General features: G+C 42.5%; 1 protein-coding gene across 7 annotated transcripts in view; it reads left to right on the forward strand.

Annotated features, from left to right (window-relative positions):
• Positions 1 to 24,590, forward strand: part of STXBP6 (syntaxin binding protein 6) — a 273,957-nt gene that overhangs the window by 181,892 nt on the left and 67,475 nt on the right. The window lies entirely within an intron of this gene.

Raw genomic sequence — 24,590 nt, forward strand, 5'->3', positions numbered from 1 at the left:
GTGTTCATTGCAGCTCTATTTACAATACCAGGACATGGAAGCAACTTGTGTCCATCGACAGATGAATGGATAAAGATGTGGCACATGTATACAATGGAATATTACTCAGCCATAAATAGAAACGAAATTGAGTTATTTGTAGTGAGGTGGATGGACCTAGAGTCTGACATACAGAGTGAAGTAAGTCAGAAAGAGAAAAACAAATACTGTATGCTAACACATACATATGGAATCTAAAAAAAAAAATGGTTCTGAAGAACCTAGGGGCAGGACAGGAATAAAGATGCAGACATAGAGAATGGACTTGAAGACATGGGGCGGGGGAAGGGTAAGCTGGGACGAAGTGAGAGAGTGACATGGACATATATACACTACCATATGTAAAATAGATAGCTAGTGGGAAGCAGCCGCATAGCACAGGGAGATCAGCTCAGTGCTTTGTGACCACCTAGAGGGGTGGGACAGGGAGGGTGGAAGGGAGGGAGATGCAAGAGGGAGGAGATATGGGGATATATGTATATGTATAGCTGATTCACTTTGTTATACAGCAGAAACTAACACACCATTTAAAGCAATTATACTCCAATAAAGATGTTTAAAAAAAAAAAAAGGTCCCTGCTAAAGAAAAAAGAATCTAAGAATGAGTCTAGAACAATGACCGGGTAGAAGGAATTCAAGATATCCTTTATGTGTTCAACATTTTTAAATGAATGGATCGTTTATATTTTCTGCTTTTATTCATTGATTTAACTAATTATATTAATAGAAAGATCAGTCTTACTATTTTTATCTGTATAATGGTTTTCTGAGTTCGTTTCTCATTCTATCAGTGAGACGCCTACACTTGAGAAAACGGGCATCATTGTGTGCATTCATGTGACTCGAGAGTCATAGACTGTTAACGCTGGCCAGGGCACGCGGTGTCCGCCTAGCATAGCTTCACCCTAGAAATGATGACATTGAGACCCACACGGTAAAAGACACGTGTCTGAAACGCCCATAGACAGGTAGGCGGAGTGGGCGCAAGACCAGAGCTCCCTGACTCCCAGTGCATTGCTCTCTCTCGCTGAAGTTTGCCCTGCTTAGAAGCAGTGCTGGGATTCAGTGAGCTCTAGTCCAGTGCTAACGGACGCAAGGTTGGTTCCCACAGAGAGCAGCGTCTCCCTTCACAGAGGGCATTGCTTAGTTTCTAGGCCAAATCCTGAGCCTAGAATGCCGTTCTGGTCCATGATGGAGCAGGTGAGGAGCTGTGGGGTGATTCGATACCAGAAGCGTTGGCCCCTGCTGGAGAGCCATTTACTGAGCATGACAGATGTCAGAAAGGAACATTCCCTCCCTCTCAGGAGACAGCAGGTTGAGCTGTGGCTCTTTTTTTTTTTTTTTACACACATATTATTTAATAAGCTTCCATTTCTGTGGTTATAGAACAATTCAGTAGAGTAATTTAATTTATGAGAACGGATAAGGAATAGATTGAATGATACAATGGAGTTTATGATGTGCTGGAGCAGAATTTCCCATGCTAAAATATGTCTCTCTGGCATATTAATTGTTTTAAGTTGTTTTTTCTTCTTCTTTCTTTTCTGAGAGACAGCAGACATGGGAAGGGCTCTGAAAACCAAACCAATTTCTTATTTTGTAAGAAAAATTTACATTTGTAAAGGAAATCTCCATTTGTAAGGGTGTCTCCGTCTCTGTATCTGGAAGAGAAAGATGACAAAATCTAGAAATTCTCATCAGTGGAGAAGGCCGGGACTAAATCTGCATCACAATCGCCGTTGTTTACTGTGCTTTTCTTGGTAACCTCCCATAACTGACTCTCTCCACCCTCAACATCCTCTTTTGTCTGTAGCTGAGGATAGTATTGAAGGTGAGGGCTTTGGACAGTTGGGCTAATGACTCAGTTTTTCTGGGTATCTCCCATGAATACATGTTATTAAACTTTTGTTTGATTATCTCCTGTTAATCTGTCTGATGTCCATTTAATTCTTAGACCAGCCAGAAGAACCAATAAGTGTAGAGGAAGATTCCTTTTCTCCCGGTATGATCAGGTCATTCAAGATGGCTGTTCACTTGCTCTCAGTACATCCCCTTGCTCCATCAGTCCCTGCTTCACCTACACCCTACTCAACCTGACTGACCTTCCCTCTTCATCACGGAGCCTAATCAGTAAATGCCTACATGAGCTGTGGCTCTTTTAAAGGGACTTTTCTGAGGCTCCCAGCAGGAAACATGTTATGTATTCTCACATAAATTCCTTTTTACTTCTTTGTCTCAGCAAACAACTCTTTTCTCATATCTGAAAAATAACCATTTAATTAGCTTTACTCTTTCAATGAAGATGACCATCCACCCATGACAATGCATGAACCATACTAGCTTTCTGCTTGGCTTATATTTGGTGAGCAAAGCTTGTTTACATGAGAAGCCAGTTGGGTTTCTCAGAAGCCTTTCAAGCATGGCGGCCATGCATGGGATGGAGCCTGTGGTATATACCTGTGGGTGGAACTGGGGCCGGGGCTTTCAACAATCCTCTTTTGAACATGCCTGAACAACAGAAAAGAAGGCTAGTAGTGTAGTGAATTCCATTATAACGCAAATATGACATCAGGGCATAAGCACTGGACGTCAGAATCTGAGTGACTGTTCCTCTCCTCTGGCTTTGGTATACAGCCTGGAGTCTGCCCCTCTCAGTTCAGACCACTGGCCAGCGAATCTTCCTTCCTCTAAGGGAGGAGAGAAGGAGTGAGCATTTATCAAGGACAAAGCAGGTTTCCCTCCTCTCTCTCTCTCTCTCACTCAGAAATTGCCATTACTGAAGATGAGATGTTCCCACTCGGAGTGCTCGATGTATGCTCATTTTAGTTTGGGATCCTATAAATGCTTCCCCATCTCACTTATAGGGCAGCAGAATTGACAGTGGAGATCTTCGGCACCTGCCCATCATCAAGAATAGGCACCTCGGCTAGCTAAGGGGGGTGCAGTGGGCTACGGATTGCTAGACACATTGTCTTAGGAACAGATCGCACACAGGAGTCCAGGCAGATGCGGCTGTGTCTGCTGTGTTTGGACACTGTCCCTATGAGTTCTTCCCACACACCCTCATTATTCCCAGCTGTCAGGGAAGAATGAGATGGACTTTCATCTGCAGCATAAACCTCCTTCCAAAGGAGCCCTCAGGAGAAGGGGGAAAGTTAATGGTCGTGGTCCAGCACAAAGGAAGAAAAACAAATGTGGCAGAAGGAAGTGACCTTTCCTATGCTTCCTTCTGTGGTGACGCCATGATGGCTTCAGTCCAGACGCGGAAGTCACTGTTCTCATCTGTCCATTTCACCAGGATTCCCAGCCAGTCACACTGTGGCCGTTTCCACCCTTACACTCTTCCCTCTAGAAATGTGGCTTTGGGGCACTCATTCTTGCACTTGAGAGAGTGACTCTCCTGAATGTGTCCTCCCGCTCTCAGGGATTCCGCTGCTTCTCTTTCTAAGGGTCTCCCTTTAGAATGTGCCTCCCCTGAACGATGACCTGGCTCTTCTGGCCTGTTGAACCCTCCGTTGGTCCTGAAATATAACTACCATCTCTTGCTTGATTATTTTTTTCATCTAAATGTAACCTGAAAGCCCTTGAGAAGCAAGAACTGTATCCTGTTTTGCCTAGAGTGCCAAAAACGAATTAATTAACAACAAGATCCCACTGCAGTATTATCAGGGAATACATTTTCATTTGAGGGGGCCTCCTGTGTTCTGAATTTAGAATGTTTGCTAATTCGTCACAAGCTTGGCTGGAGCTTCTCTTTGCACTACCTGCAGGGGGGAAATGCTTCCTGAGCAAATGAGTAGAATGATAAGATGTGTACAAAAAAGGTTTCATCTACTAAATTTTTGTTCTTTTAAACTGGCAGTTTAGGACTAATCATTTGTTTGCAAACAGCATATTTCCTTTGTGTTCCTGAATTAGATTCAGTACATCAAAGCCCTAAAAGGAGTGTTAGAGAGGAATACCATGGACGTTTTGGGAAGGAACGTCTTGTGTCAAGGAAAAGTCACGTGGCTGAAGGAGGATCCAGAGTTGGCCTGTGACGGATGCACACAATTTAGATTTGCAGGAGGTGCCCTAAACCCCCCCAGGCTGAGAAGTCAGAAAGAGCAGAGGTGTGCAGACAGGCGGTCTAGGATGTGTGCAAGGCCCTGGGAGGAACCTGGTACTTTGTGGTGCTGAGTCCCTGGTGGAGTCGGTCTTGGAGGTGTGGAGTAGAACGTGAGGCTGGAGAGATGGGGGCCAGGGGCACTTAGGAGCCATTGCATTGTATTCCTTAAAGAATTGAACATTTATTTTTCTGAAAATAAGTTCCACCATTCAGACTTGAATTATCAGGGCTTTGGAATGGTTTACCCATCAGGATAGCATCTTCTACATATGACAGCAATGGGAAGGACTCCCACCCAGCACCATTTGCAAAGACTTCTTGCTAACTGTGATGGTGGCTAGCCATCAAGAGGGCGGCTTTGCGATTCATCTGGGGTGGACACTGGCTTCTCCCCGTAGAACCCTCAGTGACATCGTGGACCTCCTTAGTGGAGGAAGCACATAGGAAAGAAGCATTAATTCTATTCTTATAACAACATCAGACCCTAAAGTGGCCTTTGTGATGTGTGTTAGTCACTTCCTCAAAGTCTGTGTGGAATTGGCACAGTTTTGCTAGTGCTTATGGCTTTGTGCTGGCTTGTATGATCTGTCTATACAGGGTCACAAGTGACTTGGAACTCCAAAATGCACATGCCCAGTTATCAGTGACCATAGGTATGAAATGAAAGCAACTGAGAGAGACCAGGAGTCTGTGAATGCGTTGCTAGACTACAGTTTGTGTTTGGAGACGTGAATCTTTGTGGGAATCTTGACGTAGTTTAGTTTCTCTATTTGTTTGATATTGCTCGTTCCTGGAGAGTTTTCCATCTTCACAGAAGTGGCAGTACCTGTAGGTAGTAAGATTCGCTGAAGGCTCAGCAAAGGCTGCTTTGGGAATGGCTCTCCTTGGCCTGTGGAGTCAGATGGTGGAAAATTGGTACAAATTTGTATCTAGGGTTTCCCTGGTGGCGCAGTGGTTGAGATTCTGCCTCCCAATGCAGGGGACACGGGTTCGTGCCCCAGTCCGGGAGGATCCCACGTGCCGCGGAGCGGCTGGGCCCGTGAGCCATGGCCGCTGAGCCTGCGCGTCCGGAGCCTGTGTTCCGCAACGGGAGAGGCCGCAACAGTGAGAGGCCCGCGTACCGCAAAAAAAAAAAAAAAAAATTGTATCTATTCTAGGAATTCCTGCATTAGGATGTTTGTGGAGATAATCAGGAATTTGATCCCTATAGCCATTAGGGGCACCAGATCGCAGCCAAAGCCCCTCAGGCAGATGCAGTGCCTGTGTTCTCACTTGTCCCATGGAATCAGGTTCTTGTAGAGTCACTGCCTCTGCTGAGCAAGGTGAGGATTTTGAGTCTATGGTCCTAGGCAATGATATTTGAGTGGACTAGACCTTAGGTTATGGGAAGACATCAGAGTTGCCGAGTTAGCGATCTTAACATTTGAAAACTGTGATCTGGTCTTACCCCAATCCCTCTGGGTACCATCCAGTAGGGAACCTTGTCTGGAGAGCAGCAGCACAGTGTGGTGTCCACACACTGGAGATGAGATCTTTTATCATTTGCTTCCGCGAGTAGTAAATATTCGGCTGGTTGCTGCATTGTGAGAGTTCTGGTGACCTTTGGACCCCTGACATCGTCATCTGGTGTACAGTTTGACAGAACAAGACCTACAGCACATACCCATCCTCCCCATGGCCACTGTTGAAACCATGGCAAACTACCGATTATACACCTACACAGAGAGACTTCGTGCAGAGCCTTTCATTTTGTGCCTTTTTATTTCTAATGCCATCCTCCCACTTTCATCAACCCCCACTCCCTGATAGTCAGAGTATTCATTCAACAGACGGTCAGTACTGATGTTTCCTGCATGCGAGGAAGATATTTCCCTGAACTTTGATCGAGAGTGCGGGGATGGAAAAGGGATGGACCAGAAGCCATGCCCACAAAGTGTAAAATTCCCTAGTGAGGATAGGAAGTAGTTTCTCTCCCTCAGGGAGCTCCAAATGGGCATGATACCTGCTATGTGGAAATAGTGGCAAAAAGAACATAGTAGGATGTGAAATATTGGTGTTGCTTGTAGAGAAATGTTTTAAATGTCGATTAAAATTTTTCTAATCTCTTTGAGAGATGATGTGACCAAAAAATGGGTCTGTAAATACTTGTGGTAGAGAATATGAACATAAGCATGCAACATCATGGGTTTAAAAAATACTAACATAACCAAATAGAAACCCACATCAATCTAATGCTGAACGTGAATATGTTGCATTGTGTTCGCCATTTTTTTTTTTTTTTTTGCGGTACGCGGGCCTCTCACTGTTGTGGCCTCTCCCATTGCGGAGCACAGGCTCCGGACGCGCAGGCCCAGCGGCCATGGCTCACGGGCCCAGCCGCTCCGCGGCGTGTTGGATCTTCCCGGACCGGGGCACGGACCCGTGTCCCCTGCATCGGCAGGCAGACTCAACCACTGCGCCACCAGGGAAGCCCTGTGTTCGCCATTTTTTAACTGTTCTACTTAGATCTGGTTTCGTGAAGGGAACATGAAGGCCCATGGGTGGTAGTGATTGAAAAAGAAACCCAATATGGGAAGGCTGAAGGAACTGGGAGGGTTTTAACTAGGAGAACACTGGAGACCAATTAAATGATGACTTTAGAGAATGTGAAACGCAAGTGGCTTTAATCATCACCTAAAAGGAGAGTTTCTCATCAATGAAGCATTTCAACTATTAGGGTGAGTTGTAAATTATTATTATGGACATTAAAAAAGGTAGAAAAATAACCTATATAAAGTAACTGAGAAGGTAACATGCCCAAAGGTAAGACCTAGACTGGGGAATAAACCTCTTAAGACATCTTCCAATTCTGTAATTCCATATCACTGTGATTGCATAGGCAGAAGTAGAAATCATACATATAAGATCGGTTAAGTGAGCTTTAGTTCTATCAAACTAGTGTCATAAACTGAATAAAACTTTAGTTTGTACACTAAAAGAATGCAAAATATTGCTTTTGAGGGGGTCAATAGAAGTTATAATTTTTAGTCTTTTGTTGATGTAAGGAATTCACTCATTTGGCCCCTGGTTCTAAGTGCTAAATATAGTTTTAAAACAAGTTTAAGTTAACTTGGAATGCACAATTGGTGACCTCTGTCCCAAATTTCAATCCAGGTAGACTGAGGTTGTGGTGCCAAATTAATTTCATGCAAAGAGTTGGAGAATTCAAAGTTAGTAGGTGCACTTACTGGCATGCATGACCCTTCAGTAAGTTTCTTCTCAGCCGCACATGAACTATGCTTACTCTTGCTGTTCATTTTTTAATATAATGCCTTTACTTTCATAGTGAAGATACACAGTGACATCCAGTCAAACCAAGGAACTGCACTCCATAGTGTATACACTGAAGGGCTAGGTGAGGACTCAACTATATCCCTGAGCCCCTGGGCACAGAGTTTAGTGACCAATTCAGCATTTACTGAGAGCAGCTGCTTCTCTCTCTGGCACAGAGTAACAACAGCGCAGTACAATGACTGCTCTCCAATTCAGATGGGTCTTAATCAGAATGGCCCCTGGTCTAGGCTGTAAGTATGAGGGAGAGGAATGATACCACGGGACAGGCAAGTGGAGGCCTGCGGACATCGTGACTAGCTGAGTTTTGAGAAGAACGATGTATCCACAGTTGTGCCTCACCTCCCTAAGACCATTTGTCCTCCACTTATGTTCTGATTTATTTGGAGGTCATCGGTGGGGAGTTGGATAGAGGAAGCCGGATGTATCTCTACTGGGCACCAGAGGGTCAGGCGTTTTACTCCTTTTGTTCTGAATCTTCATCGAGGCTGTGCTATTGAAAGATCCCCAGGGATTTTTCTTAGGAAGACTCATTTAATACAAGTGGCATCATTTATTTCGGAAATGATTCCTAGGCTGTTCCATAAATACTAATGAAGCGCTTAACAATGTGTTCCACCTTGGAATTTGCAGCAGAAGTCACGGAGGTGCTGGCTTTCTGTGCGCGAGAAGCAGCTCTTTACGTGTCGGAATTTGTAATCAGGTGTGCCTGGTTATTCTTTTTTTTTTTTTTTCCTTCCCTGACATTGCCTTAAATGACTCCAGACAGAAAAAGAAAAACAGAGACACGGCCAAAAAAGAGAGGAGGGTGGGTGAGATATTGCTAAGCACAGTCATCAGTACATACAGCAAAAACTTGCTTATTTCTGATGGGAATGGAGGTATTTCATGTGATGCATGATTGAATTAGGACTCTGTGTAGGGCACTCTCCCAGGTGCCCTGAAGTATGCAAAGACATCATCTTTTACTCTCAGGGTGTTTATAATGTGGTAGATGAGATAGCACATACAGATAAATAAAAGTACAAATCAGAGAGTGATCTTTATTCTGACATTGCAAAGTGAGATGTTTAATAAACAGTGGCTTACGGTACATGAGGCATTAGAGTAGGAAGATGACTGGGACTTGGCGATTGACCTTGAGGATTTCCTCTGGGGGCTCAACAGCTGTGGAGAGTGGGACACACTGTCCCTTTTCTGTGTAGAAGCTCCTAAGTGCTTTCCCTGCTTTCATGCACACTCCTGCCATAACCATGACCTACAACAGTTAGTTTTCTTTTTAATGTAAATCAGACCCATTACACTCCAGCTTCATGTTTACAAAGCCTTGTCCACCTGGGCCTTCACAATCTGGCACTTGCTTGTGTCTGCGACCTCATTCATTCATTCCTTTTCTCACTATTTTGCTACCCCAGTCTTCTCTTCTTTGAACATGTCCAGCTCTTTGCCACCTTTGAGCTTTGGCATTAACTGTTGTGCCCAAAAGCCTTGTTATGTCCAAAGAATGCCTGAAGGATTGTCTCGAGTGTGTCTAGACTGCAGGCAGTGCTGCAATGAAACAAGGAAGATGATGACAGAAGGAAAAACCATTGGGTAACATAGTTTGGAGGCATTTTAATTTTCATAGAGCAGTTTCTGGGGAGTGGTAAGTGGGCAGGGAAGTGATGGGAGAAGCAGTGAGGGACTAAGCGCACATACCTCTTTTCACTCACTACCACATTTCTCAAAAGAATGGATGGAGCTTGAGGACTGGCCTTGTCAACAGAAGATTCTCATGGGAAAAGAAAACATTAAGCACGTTCACAGTCAGAGTAGAAGTCTGAAAAGAGGGAGTGATGGAAGCTTCAACCAAGAGTAGGGGTAACTGGAGAAAGGTTCCAAAAGAGTTGAGCAGAAAAGGGGACCATTAGCCCACGTGGAGAGCTTTGCAAGTAGGATATACTTTCAAGTCCCACAGGTAGATTTTTATAAAAGCAAGTATCAGAATTGCAGTGAATAAATTCACTTCTGTTATGGACTGAATGTTTGTGCTTCTCCCCTCCAATTTATATGTTGAAATCCTAACTCCCCCAACATGATGGTATTAGGAGGTGGGGCCTTTGAGAAGTAATTAGGTCATGAGGGTGGAGCCCTCATGAATAAGATTAGCGCCCTTATAAGAAGCGATCCTAGAGCATTCTCTCCCCTGCTGCCATGTGAAGACACAAGAAGAAGATAGCTATCTGTGAACCAGAACGTGGGGTCTCACCAGACACTGAATATGCTTTTGCCTTGATCTTGAACTTCCCAGCCTCCAGACCTGTGGGAAATAAATTTCTGTTTATAAGCCACCCAGTCTATGGTACTTTTTTATAAGCAGCCAGAACAGACTAAGAAAACTTACAAGTTTGCACGTTATTCCTCTGTGGGGAACATTCTGGGTGGTGTGACTCTTTTAGTGACATTAACCTTGGAATGAGCTAGGTGTGCGGCAAGTGCTGAGATACATCTGTCAGGGTTGGTGATGACAAACTGGTAGCAAAGAAGTTCATAGCAGCACTACAGGGAAATTCTCAAACCCTTCCATTATTATTATCATTGGTTTACTTTTTATTTAGGTATAACTTACATATTGTAAGGTATACATATCTTAAGTGTACAGTTCAATGAGCTTTTTATATGTGTGTAAACCCATGTAAGCATCACCTGTACCAACATATAGAACCTTTCCAGCACCCTAGAAGGTTCCCTTCTACCTCCATCAAAGGTAATCTCCATTTTGACCACAATCACTATAGATTAGTTTTGTGACTTTTTTAGTAGCATTACTGAGATACAACCAATCTGGAAGAAACTTCATATATCTGAATGGTACAGTTTAGTAACTTTTTACATGTGTGCACCCACAAAATCATCACTACAATCAAAGTAATTAACCTATCCCTCATCCCCCAAAGTTTCCTTGTACCCCTCTGTAATCTCTCCATGGCCCTGAGCATTCCCATATCCCACTCCATATGTTCAGGCAACCACTGATACGCTTTCTGTCTTTATATGTAAGTTTGCACTTCCTAAAATTTTATGTAAATGGAAACATATAGAATATACTGTTGTGGGGTGTTTGTTTGTTTTTTTGGTCTGCCTTTCACTCAGCATAATTATTTTGAGATGGATCTTAAGGTTTTTCCAGTTTGGGGCTGCTCTGAATTCAGCTGCTCTGAATATTTGCACAAGCTAATACTTGGCATGGTCAGCCTTTTGAATTTTAGTTCATTCTAACAGGTGTGCGATGGTACCTCATAGTACCTCATCAGGTATTCATCTCCTTAATAGCTGATGATGTTGAGCATCTTTTGTGCTTTTTTCCCATCCACGTTGTCTTTAATAGAGTGTTTCTTCAAATCTTTTGATCATTTTTTTAATATGGGTTCTTTTTATTGGGTTTTGAGAGTTTTCAAAAGTATACTCCGATACCAGTCCTTTACCAGACAATGATTTGCAAATATTTTCTGCCACTTCGTGACCTGTCTTTAATTCTCTCGAAGAGCAGTTTTTCATTTTGATCCTAGTTAATTTATCCTTTCCTGAGTTGTGCTTTCAGTGCCATATCTAAGAAGCCTTGCCTAGCCCAAGGTCACAGAGATTTTCTTGTTTTCTTTCAAGTTTTATAGTTTTAGACTTTTTACATTTAGATCTCTTGATACATTTTTTACTTAATTTTTGTATATGGTACAAAGTATGAGCTGAAGTTCCTTTTCTTTTGCATGTGGGTATTCAATTGTTCGAGTATCATTTGTTGAAAAAAACGATCCTTTATCCACTGCATTGCCCTTGCACTTTTGTTGAAAAAAAATCAGTTTTCCGGTGAAGTCCCTGGCGGTCTAGAGGTTGGGACTCCGTGCTTCTACGGCAGGGGGCCTGGGTTCGATTCCTGGCTGGGGAACTAAGATCCTGCAAGCCACATGGCACAGCCAAAGGAAAGTAAAATAAAAAAAGGAAAGAAAACTAGGAAAAAAAATTTTTAAAAAAGAAAATCCGTTTTCCATATGCAGGCGGTCCCCAACTTAGCTTATGATGGTTCAACTTACGGTTTTTTGACTTTACGATGGTGCAAAAGCAATGCGCATTCAGTAGTAACCATACTTTGAATTTTGATCTTCCCTGGGCTAGCAACATGCTGTATGATCCTCCCTCATGATGCTGGGCAGCGACGGCGAGCCAGGCTCCACTCAGCCATGCAGTAACGAGAGTAAACAAACAACAAACTGAAAACCATTCTGTACCCATACAGTCGTTCTGTTTTTCACTTTCAGTGTAGTATTCAATAAATCACATGAGATATTACACACTTTATTATTAAGCACTTTATTATAAAATAGGCTTTGTGTTAGATGATTTTGCCTAATTGTAGGTTAATGTAAGTGTCCTGATAACGTTTAAGGTAGGCTAGGCTAAGCTATGTTGTTCAATGTGTTGGGTATATTAAGTACATTTTCGACTTAAGATATTTTCCATTTACAGTGGGTTTGTTGAGACGTAACCCCATTGTAGATCAAGGAAGATCTGTATACTGGACTCTCTATTCTGTTCCATTGATCTATGTGTCTGTCTTGATGCCAGTACTATAATATCTTGATTAGTTTGGTTTTATGACAAGTCATGTAATCAGGTAGTTTGAGTCCTCCAACTTTGTTCCTTTTTTCCCCTCAGAGTTATTTTTGCTCTTTTAGATCACTTGCATTTCCATGTGAATTTCTGTAATCAATTGGTCATAGTCTACCTAAAAACCCTGCAAGAATTTTGATTGCAGTAGCATTAAATCTATAGATTATATTGGGAAGAATTGACATCCTTTTTTTTTTTTTTTTTAGTGGAAGTATAGTTGATTTACAATATTGTATTACTGTAGTTTCATGTGTGTACAACATAGTAATGCAATATTTTATAGATTACACTCCATTTAAAGTTATTACAAAATAATGGCTGTTTCCCTTTGCTATACAATATATCCTTGTTGCTTTCCTACTTTATAGTAGTAGTTTGTATCTCTTAATCCCATACCCCATTTTGCCCCTCCCCCCTTCCTCTTCCCCGCTAGGATCCACTAGGTTGTTTTCTATATCTGTGAGTCTGTTTCTGTTTTGTTATATATATTCATTTGTTTTATTTTTTAGATTTCACGTATAAGTCATAACATACAGTATTTGTCTTTCTCTGCCTGACTTATTTCACTAAGGATAATACTCTTTAGGTCCATCCACGTTGTTGCAGATGGCAGAATTTCATTCTTCTTTTGGAATGGCTGAGTAATATTGGAATGGCTGAGTAATGACAGAATATTAAAGAAGAATATATCTTTTTTATCCATTCATCTGTTGATGGACACTTGGGTTGCTTGCATATCTTGGCAATTGTAAATAATGCTTCTGTGAACATTGCGGTGCATGTATCTTTTCAAATTAGCGTTTTCATTTTTTTCAGATATTCCAGGAGTGAAATTGCTAGATCATATGCTAACTCTATTTTTAGTTTTTTGAGGAACCTCCATACTGTTCTCCATAGTGGCTGCACCAGTTTACATTCCTACCAACAGTGCAAGAGGGTTCCCTTTTCTCCACACCCTCTCCAGCATTTGTTATTTGTAGACTTTTTGATGATGGCCATTCTGGTGTGAGGTGATATCCCATTGAGGTGTTGATTTGCATTTCTCTAACAATTAGCGATGTTGAGCATCCTTTCATGTGCCTCTTGGCCATCTATATGTCTTCTTTAGAAAAGATGTCTATTCAGGTCTTCTGCCTATTTTTTAATCCAGTTGTTCGTTTCTCTGATATTGCATTGTATGACCTCTTTATATATTTTGGATCTTAACCCCTTATCAGTCAAATATTTTCTCCCATTCAGTAGGGTGTCTTTTTGTTTTGTCGATGATTTCCTTTGCTGTGCAAAAGCTTTTAAGTTTAATTAGGTCCCGCTTGTTTATTTTTGCTTTTATTTCTTTTGTCTTAGGAGACAGATCAAAAAAAATATTGCTATGATTTACGTCAGAGTGTTCTGCCTATGTTCTCTTCTAGGAGTTTTATGGTTTCAGGTCTTATATTTAGGTCTTTAATCCATTTGGAGTTTATTTTTGCATATAGTGTGAGGAAATGTTCTAATCTAATTCTTTATATGTAGCTGTCCAGTTTTCCCAACACCACTTATTGAAGAGACTGTCTTTTCTCCCTTGTATATCCTTGTCTCCTGACATCTTAATAAAATTGAGTCTTTTTTTTTTTTTTTGCGGTACACGGGCCTCTCACTGTTGTGGCCTCTCCCGTTGCGGAGCACAGGCTCCGGACGCGCAGGCTCAGCGGCCATGGCTCACGAGCCCAGCCACTCCGCGGCATGTGGGGTCTTCCCGGACCGGGGCACGAAGCCATGTCCCCTGCATCGGCAGGCGGACTCTCAACCACTGCGCCACCAGGGAAGCCCTAAAATTGAGTCTTTTAACCCATGACCACAGTATGTCTCTCCATTTGAATCTGTAGATGAATTTGGGGATTTTGCCATACTTAACAACATTAAGTTTTCTAATCCTTGAATACAAGATGTTTTTATGTTAAGTCTTCTTTAATTTCTTTCAGTAATGTCTTGTGATTTTGACTATACAAGCCTTGTACTCTTTTGGTTAAATATATTCCTAAGTATTTTATTCTTTTAGTTGTTGCTGTTTTCTTTGTTAGCTTATTAGCTATTGTGTTAGTCAGGATTCTCCAAAGAAACAGAACCGATAGGATGTGTATATATTAATATTATATATAATATTTATAGTGTGCGTGTTTATATTTATATATGGAATTTACTCACGCGATTGTGGAGGCTGTGAAGTCCAAAATCTGCAGGGTGGGCTGGCAGGCTGGAGACCCGGGCAAGAACTAATGTTGTAGTTCAGCTCTGAAAACCACAATTCCTTCTTGCCCTGGAGAAGTCAGTCTGCTGTTCTATTCTGCCCTTCAGCTGATTGAATGAGGCCCACCCACATTATGGAGTGCAATCAGAGTCTACCAATTTAAATGTCAATCCCAAGACACCCTCACAGAAACATCAAAAAGAATGTTTGACCAAATACTGGGGTGCCATGGCCTAACCACAGCCAAACTGACACATAAAACTTAACCATCTCTGATTAGTTTGACTCTCTGTTTTGTTATTTCAGTTATTGCTTTAGAGTTTATGGCATACGCCTTTAACTTAACATGCTTTACCTGCGAGTGATAGTATACTAGTTCATATATAGTATAAGAACCTCCCAGCACTTCACATCCCCTTTTTCCTGTCCTGAGTTTTATGCTATTTATGCTCTGGGAACTAAGATTCCGCAAGCCTTGTGGCGCTGCCAAAAAAACCCAACAAAACCCCAAAATCTAGTCCCTTCCAATTTTAATCTTCTTACCCCTGTCAATAATTTTACTTTAACTATAAAAATACGTAGATTTTTATTTTGAAAGGGTATTCTACTTTTCAAGCCAATGACAGGCTCAGGTACATCACAGGTAGTCTTGGACTGTTAAATCTTTACCTTGAAATCAGGAAGCTTAATCCCCAGAAGGCTTGAGTTCCCATCTCAAGATGGGTGCTCCTTGGGCTTCCCTGGTGGCGTAGTGGTTGAGAATCTACCTGCTAATGCAGGGGACACGGGTTCGAGCCCTGGTCTGGGAAGATCCCACATGCCGCGGGGCAACTGGGCCCGTGAGCCACAGCTACTGAGCCTGCGCGTCTGGAGCCTGTGCTCCGCAACGGGAGACGCAGCGATAGTGAGAGGCCCGCGCACCGCGATGAAGAGTGGCCCCCGCTCACCGCAACTAGAGAAAGCCCTCGCACAGAAACGAAGACCCAACACAGCCAGAAATAAAAATAAATTAAAAGAAGGCTCAACATTAAAAAAAAAAAAAAAAGATGGGTGCTCCCCTCTCCAGACCAGTACCACGATGCCCTCCCTATTATAAACTGATACCCGGTGCCAGTGCAGGTACACACACATAAATGAATGAGTGAATCAACAAAGGAAGAAGACAAAAGGAGGAAGAACACCAGAAACCATGAATAAGCCAACAACTTATATCAGGCTCAACTGGTCTGTTTCAGGATCAGGCCATGGTTGTAAGGCTTGATCTATTTTCTTACTAGAAAAGAGGGGTATCCTGGGAACTAAGGAGAGCAGAGAAAATGGTAAAAACCAGGAAATTATAGAACTATTAGGAGACTAGAAGGAGAAGAAGTTGTGGATTAAAGCCTTTTAAACAATCTTTTTTTCCTGCAAGCCTTATTCTAGCAGCATCTCTCTTAAAATTCTGTTTGTCTCAGCCTCCCTGAAAACATGATTTCATGAGATTCAGCAACCCAAGGTTTCCCACTGTGCTTGAGTTTTTAACTTCCTTAAACTTTTCCCTATATACCTGCGGAAAAAATCAATTTGCATGCATTCTGGGTAAAGGGGAAACATACGATGACTTAAAAAACCTGGTTAATGTTAGTTATTGAAACTTCATATTTTATATGGAAAGCGTATAATATGTCTGGTTTATGTAGTGTAACTGTGAAACAAACAAATAAACAAACAGGCCCAAGCCAGGGAAGTAAATGCCTTGATTTGTGAGAACAGTGATGGTTTCTGAAAGAGATTAAATCCAATACCAAATCCCATAATATACAATGAAGAAAACAGAAGGGGTTAACTGCAGTCATAAAGCCTCATTCTGTTCTTACTTCCTCAATTCTGGAAACAGATATAAACATCATTTTTGATCTATTCTTAGGAGAGATTTACAAACAGAGCATCTAAAGACAAAGGCATCAAAGCAGCAGCTACCTGACTGAAGAATGAATTACATTACTCTACAAGCAGCTCAAAGGCTGGGAATAAAACTTGAAAAAGCGACTCCTTGAACGTGACACTTTCCTTTCGCATTATCTATTATATACCGAAAAGTACAGGCCAAGCAGCAGTTCTCTTCAGGGAAATGCCACACTTGGTAGAAATTCAATACCTTTTTTACCAGTGGGAGCTGCTAAAAAGCATTCTTAGAGCTCAAACGCCCCTTACAGTAAGAAAAGATGGAATCATTTTTGCAGCCTCTACTTCCCCATCCCTCGGCAGCTGTGAAGAGGGGCCCTTACTCCTCACTGTGTGAGGGAACAGCCTGGTTCCCAGCTCCCTGACATGACCCCACCGCTGCAGAATCTTTTAATAGGAATATTTATTCTAAAAGAACCATGGGAGGATGTTACGTGGATATGCTATTATTGTCACACATTTTACTTTTCCATATGTTATAAAATCATACACCATTGTCATCTGTAAGCAAGACTAGAGCATTGTTCAGTCTAGGGCTAATTATTCCTCACTCATAGGGCAAGACCCCTCTGTGTATCCTCAGTGCCCCCTGAATCTTGAGGTTTTCCAGTCAGGCTGGTGGGGATAGGCACTATGCCCAGCCCTTTTGGAGCCTGGAGTACTGTTTCCTCTGTTCATTTTGAGTGGTTCTTTCTCTGGCCTCAGGTAGTTTCCTCACACACCTGTGGTGAGAAGTACTTAGCTAAATACTTAAGGCCAAATCTCTGCAGGTCTCCAGAGTTCTCTGTGCGTGTAGTTCTCTCTCTTCATGACTCTGTCCTGAGAATTTTAATGACCTTGATCTCCCTGCGCTCTCGGCTCTGTCTCCTCAGTGTAGGGAGTCTGACCGTCTCTGCCTGGGTTCCTCCTCCTTGCACTACAGCCTGCAAAACTCTCAAACCCGGAAACGAGGGCAGTTGTAGGGCTGGCCTCATTCATTTCCTGTGTCTCAGGGATCACACTATCATTCCCTGTTTCATATACTTTGTTCATTTGGGTTGCTTCAGGCAGAAGGGTGGATGTAGCCCTCACTTCTGTTGTGTAGACACAGGGTTAGAATTGCGGGGTCTTAAGAGTATGTGCGTGTTTAGCTTCAGTAGATATCACCTAGAGTTTACCAAAATAAATCCAGCTAATTTTAATTGCAGATAATTTTCACTAATATAATTGACATTCGTTTTACCTAGAACATGTTGCTAGATCTTAGTCCCCCACTTAACATAGTAAAGAGTGAAGGTGACAAGTTCTCAGTGGCACCGTTCACTTTCTTTAGAACTTCAGTGATGTACACCCTCACATTAAATATATTATTGTAAGTATTGAGTAAGTGGTGGTGGCAAGGAGGAGGGAAAGCAGAGAGAGCAGATAAATCTGTCTTTACTTGACTGTTAGTTGTCATTATATTTGATAGCATATGTTTGCTAAGTCATAGCAGCTTTGATTTTTCCAGAAACCTAGTGATATTATATGTTGCTATTATAGGTACCTGGTCCATTAGCAAATTCTCTGTTGCTCTGTCTTTACAATCTCACTGGGGGGGAGCGGGGGGTACTCTTCTCACATAGAAGGTGTGTACCTGCACTGGCACCGGGTATCAGTTTATAATAGGGAGGGCATCGTGGTACTGGTCTGGAGAGGGGAGCACCCATCTTTTTTTTTTTTTTTTAATGTTGAGCCTTCTTTTAATTTATTTTTATTTCTGGCTGTGTTGGGTCTTCGTTTCTGTGCGAGGGCTTTCTCTAGTTGCGGTGAGCGGGGGCCACTCTTCATCGCGGTGCGCGGGCCTCTCACTGCCGTGGCCTCTCCCGTTGCGGAGCACAGGCTCCAGACGCGCAGGCTCAGTAGCTGTGGCTCACGGGCCCAGTTGCCCCGCGGCATGTGGGATCTTCCCAGACCAGGGCTCGAACCTGTGTCCCCTGCATTAGCAGGTAGATTCTCAACCACTACGCCACCAGGGAAGCCCAAGGAGCACCCATCTTGAGATGGGAACTCAAGCCTTCTGGGGATTAAGCTTCCTGATTTCAAGGTAAAGATTTAACAGTTCAAGACTACCTGTGATGTACCTGAGCCTGTCATTGACTTGAAAAGTAGAATACCCTTTCAAAATAAAAATCTACGTATTTTTATAGTTAAAGTAAAATTATTGACAGGGGTAAGAAGATTAAAATTGGAAGGGACTAGATTTTGGGGTTTTGTTGGGTTTTTTTGGCAGCGCCACAAGGCTTGCGGAATCTTAGTTCCCAGAGCAAGGATTGAACCTGGGCCCCAGCAGTGAAAGCACAAGAGCCCTAACCACTGGACTACCAGGGAATTCTCAAGACTAGATTTTTTTTTTTTTTTTGCGGTACGCGGGCCTCTCACTGTTGTGGCCTCTCCCGTTGCGGAGCACAGGCTCCGGACGCGTAGGCTCGACGGCCATGGCTCACGGGCCTAGCCGCTCCGCGGCATGTGGGATCTTCCCAGACCGGGGCACGAACCCGCGTCCCCCGCACCGGCAGGCAGACTCTCAACCACTGCGCCACCAGGGAAGCCCCCCAAGACTAGATTTTTAACTTGGAGCTCATGTTGGCATGAGACATTGAAGTTGTACATTCCAGAAGTAATGCTGTCTCCTTTTGGTAATTTGGAAACATTAAAACCAGCTAGTACTTCCTGCACAGTTAGTTTAGGGGGCTTGCTTGCTCTACAGACGTGTAGCTGTCAGCTACTTTGGGTATGATGCTGTACTTTCATATTAAAAGAATCCTTCCTGAAGAATGCCTGATGAAAGATGTTTCGTATTCTTCTCCTTCTACTGAAGGGCTCCTCCAAACTTATTTAGAAAAAAGAGGTTTCCCATACAAATTTCTTTTGGTATCCTTTTGGAGAAATTTCCTAGACTTTGAATCTCATCCTCCTCCCCGTCCAGTTTGGAGATGAGAATGTGATGTAGGTACAGCCCTAGGACCTAGTGATACCAAATAAGGAATCGTTTGTGTGGAAAACTCCTTTCTCGGTGATTATCCCTCCTGTAGACCATAGAAGTCTGCCTTTAAAAAACAAACCTCACAGCCCTGTGCAGGACTCTCCCCTTCCCTCCCCTTTAGAGTTAGTGGAGCGGGGACTGTAGAAGGGCATCCTGTATTCTTCCTCACTGGCTTGGTGGTCATGACTGAAATGCCACCGTTTTCGTTGTTGCAGCTGTTGTTTATTTGGATTAAATTTTTCTTCCTAAACACATGCAGATTGAAGAATACCCTTTCAAACCCATTTGGGGTCCTGTGAGGAATCTGACCAGAGAGCCCCCAGGACCTAAGATGGAAGGAGAGGAATAGGGCCCCAAAGACAAGCTTGGCCATTTCATGAATTGGTCTAGTTCGGGAGCCTGTGGAATCTAAACAACTGTGTCCCTGAATTATGACACACTTTGAGAAATCACGTGAGGAGCAAATGATCAACCCTGTGGGGAGAGCGCCAGGCTCCATTCCCCACTCACCGTAGCAGTGATGACGGGTCCCTGTTCTGAAAGTATGTGAGGTAACAGTCTAGATACTTTTGCTTCTAAGCTTTGTAAACATTCAGCCATCTCACTGCATAAAATTGCTGATGCAGCCTCAGACTTGAAATTTATTTCTCCATAGATACTGTGAAATCCACCTGGAATTAGCATACATTAGGGTTTGGGAAGAGCATTAAGAAAAACAGTTCCAAGTAATCATTTCTCACCTTGTCCTCTTAGCCCGTCTCTGTACCACATCAGCACCCAGCACCCATGCTCAATCTTGCTTTTACTTCCTGAATCACATCTCAGAGGATTTCTTTTTTTTTTTTTTCTCCTTTATGTCTGTCACCTCCGACACAGCCAGAGAGCAGCCCTGATGAGATTCTATGTGGACATCACTTTTTTTCCTTGCTCCAAATTGTTTATTTCTCATCAACAGTCTTATTGAAATCAAAACGTCTGGCCGTTAGACTCCAGCAGAGCAGAGGGCTAAGTCATACCACAAGATGCTGACTTTCACTCAACTACGAGATCAGGAGAGGGCTAAGCATGATGACAGACATTTTTAGGTATCTTAGGTACATAGGTATGGTAAATTCTACGTTTTAGCTGCCTAGCCTTGACCTCAAATTATATTGTAGATACTACAATTTGTTCTTCACCTTTTTTTTTTAATAAGAAATGACCACATAAAGTTATAAGATGATTCAATTTGACTTTAACGTGTAAAGAAATGTTTGTGTTAGTGAAAATATAATATCTATGGAAAATGAGATGGTAGAGGTTGTGAGTCATCATTTTCTTTAAATGCTGATTATTTGTTTTCTTTAAAATAATGTCTTAGGACTGAGACTAGATGTTTTGTATTTGGGCAAAATTGATTTTCCTGTTTGGGACGATTGAGGAATGATACTCTGAATAATGAGATTGTAGAGGAAAGAGTGACTTTAAAAAAAAAGCAGTCTCCCAACCTTTGGACCTTGAAATGGAGGATCAGCCTCTTAATCCCTGGCAGAGTGTGTGTTTTTCTGCCATTTAGCATCACATGCAAGTAACCTGCATTTCTGTCTTTCCTTTCTGATAACAGCCTTTGTCCCCTCTTCCACCAATTCCTAACTTGATACAAGACCAGGTTTGATCGACTAGATGGTATTGTACTATTGGCTGGCTTCTCTGGTTTTGATTAAATAGAATTTTCTCACTGGGCAAAAGCAAGGCTGGTGATCTCCACTCTTTGACTATGGCTAAGTGTCTTATTTCTGTACAGTGTTTCATGGCTGGACCATTTTTTATTTTTATTGTTTGCGGTACGCGGGCCTCTCACCGTCGTGGCCTCTCCCGTTGCGGAGCACAGGCTCCGGACGCGCAGGCTCAGCGGCCATGGCTCACGGGCCCAGCCGCTCCGCGGCATGTGGGATCTTCCCGGACCGGGGCACGAACCCGTGTCCCCTGCATCGGCAGGCGGACTCCCAACCACTGTGCCACCACGAAAGCCCCTGGACCATTTTTTAAAAGAACTCTTTACACCATTAGTTCATGAGAAAGAGATGTTACACCACTAGAGTAATGATGGTAATGACATTCTAGACACAAGAGTTCCTAACACTGCTTCTTAACTGCAGCTGAGATGTAGATAAGTCTACATGAAGGCTGAAAGAAGGCATGCAGCCATGAAAACCACATTCTTTTTGTCACAACTGGTAGCAGAAGGACCTGGATTCGGTTTGCCCCATGCTTCTGTCTTCCTCTGATGCCACCATAGAAAGCAGTGGGTTCCAGGAGTGAGTGAAAAGAAGCATTAGGCTTGGATAACCCCAAAACTTGACTTACCGAAGCATGTCACCTCCAGCTTTGTTCTTCTTTCTCAAGATTTCTTTGGCAAGGAGTTTTTAAAAGATGGTTCAGTCTTATGTATTTCAGTTTGAATAGCCAAGCTGGTCAGAAAGCCGGTTTGGGGAAAATCACAGACGTCCAGGTGAGGGCTAATGTTATAACTCCTGGAATGTGGCTGCTTCATGAAACCTCCCTGACTTTCCCCAACTCTACCTTGGTCCTTAAAGCACCCCCACCTACACACCTCGGATGACTCCTATGTCATTTTTCCTGTTATGCTTTAATACTCTGTTGCATCATTCTCATCTCCTCCCCACCAAAGTTCTTGATTCAGAACCACTTTTTACTCAATATTCGAATTGCCATAAAACTTCCTTCTGTATCTTCCATCTAATAAATATGCCATAAATATTTGTTAAATGACTAAATACATAATTCAGTGGCTCTCAACAGTCAAAGTGCCTCAGAGTCAACTGGAGAGATTTAAAATATGGATGCCAGGGCCACACCCCCAGGGATTCTGATTGACAGTGTTTGGTGTTTTTGTTGATTTCGATGTGCGGGTCTGAGTGGAAAACCAGGGGATCAGGCTGATTCTGGGTGGTCTGCAGTATTACCTGGGAATATCATATCCCCTTTGAATGCCTATATATTTACCTTTTCCTCATGAATGATCAAGGCATGACAGAAATGCCCTGATTATCTCGCCTTTAAAGTTATTCAAAATAATGAATATGGAGTCTACCATATGGGGGTAGTTGGACATACAGCACTATGCTGTTACTGATTCAGATCATTTGGTTGCATTTTCCAGCGTGTGCTGTCAATTAGCTTTCCTTGGGAAGGAGAAGGTGAATTGCTGTTTTTCACTAGACATCTGGAATTTGACTGACTGACTTATTTTTAACAGCTCTGGATCCTAAAAACACCAAAAGAGGAAGGGGTTAAAACATGCCTCCTTCTAGCACAGAACTCAACGTCTGGCAGTGGTGTGATTGTACAACTGTTTTGACCTCAGCAGGGGAAAGTCTTTATTTAATTCTATGTAATGTGTATATAATAATATCATTTTAAGGCACCTGCTTCAAAATAGAAACTGGGATGTTGGAGATAATAAAAATAAACAAAAATTAAAACCAAACCGGGCTCAGTGCCCAGGAAAACTATCAGATTCCAAGAACTGGGCAAGCAATAACGTAATAGAGGGAAAAAAGTCAGGAATGGATGAAGTTGTAACTGCCTCCGTTAAAAATGACCACTCTGCAGTGCGATTGCTGTTGAACAATTCCGTGGGGCATTTGTTGGGTGGGTGGAGTTCCTGCCCTTCTCATTTCAGTGACAAACTTCCAGTGGAACTTGCCTTCCTAAAAGTGTCAGTCTCAAACATGCCAATAATTACGGCAATCTTGCTTTATGTTTGAACTTTTATAATGCTATAAACTAGTTGGAAATAAATGGACCAGAAATAAAAATATGAGTTAACTGCAGTCAGAAGGAAAGCTTTCATGTTTCCCAGGATGCCTAAATGTCGTGTGATTTACATAAACAAAGGAGGAAATCCTCTTTGTGTGTTTAGGGGTGTGTGTCTAATACAGGAACCCATGTTTTCCTGTTATTGAAAAGCATTCTTTAATCGTTTAAGCACATTTTAGGACCCACATATATTCCAGGTGTGTTGTTTCCCTTGACATTAAAACAGCAGAGCAGGGCCTGACTATCAGAGAAACCTATTAGAGCTTCCCTTTGTGTCATATAGACACATAAAATAAATGAATTCAATTGAGTGGACAGACAGCCCTGGCAGACTGGTAATATTGTGTGAATTTAGTGAAGGGAATGGTTGTTCCTAATGGGACTTAAGCAGACTTATACATGGAGCTGTAGGCTAGACAGGCCATTTGTGAATGGAAGACTATAACATTTCCTTGATCGTGGGTGTTAAGGGGATGATGACTTTTTAACCGTGAAAGTAAATGTAATTGGTGTGAAACGTTCATAAGCTTCTAGCCAAATATAACTGAATAATGGGCAGTAAACCTAAGCATTATTTGACATTTTTAAAAAATGTTTGCCAAATTCTGGTTAGGAACAAAGGGAGAAGATTGTACTGAGATCCTAAAAACAGCCCAGTCCTGTACCATAGGGTTCTTACCCACCCTAAAGGCAGGGTGCCCACATTTCTTTCCCCTCTTGGTCACTGCTTTCATGACCCCAGACACTGAAGCTGTGATAAAACTCTGGTATGTGTGAAGGAGAGCCTTCTTACCACCAATCATGACTGGAATAGGTGTTTTCTGTCCTTCATCCCGCAAGGATTCTTTTTGCCATCTGTTGAGCATTTGCATGGTTATTTGCAAGTGTGGGATCTGTGGGCTTATTTGAAACTAAGAAAGAATGTAGCACTGATGCACAGTCTTACTAGGATTGCATTCATTACAAGGAATGCTTTCCACTTTTCCTGGCTCCTTCAAGAGCATCGTTTCTATTTAAACTTACAATTCTTATAGGCAGAGCTCAGGAGGAGCTTTTAGGAAAACCCTTCTAAAATACTTACTTACCTCCCCTCCCTTGAGGCTCTAATCCTGAAGTAAGCAGACAGAGAAGTATTCAGAGTGACTCTCTCCTGGTGGCTGCTACTTGACCTCTGTCCAAGAGGTGACAAGGTCCATCCTCAGCATGGAAGGGAGAACTGACTAAGGCCAGGAGGAGGAACTGTCCTGGCCCTACAGTTGTGGTGACCTCAGGAATTCATATGTGGAGAGGGGCAGGGGTTCTAATCAGATGCAAACTGGATACAAACTGACTATATTTTAAAGCCAAATAGTTGGGGGTTTTTTTTGAGTGAAGTATTACTTCTTATCTTCTCACTAAAGCCTGGAATATTTACACTGGACTATAACATTAGAAATATGCATTGCAGCTCCCTAGGGGAACCGGTAACCTGC

The sequence above is a fragment of the Delphinus delphis genome, chromosome 2 (assembly GCF_949987515.2).
Source record: "Delphinus delphis chromosome 2, mDelDel1.2, whole genome shotgun sequence".
In the NCBI taxonomy this organism is placed as follows: Eukaryota; Metazoa; Chordata; class Mammalia; order Artiodactyla; family Delphinidae; genus Delphinus; species Delphinus delphis.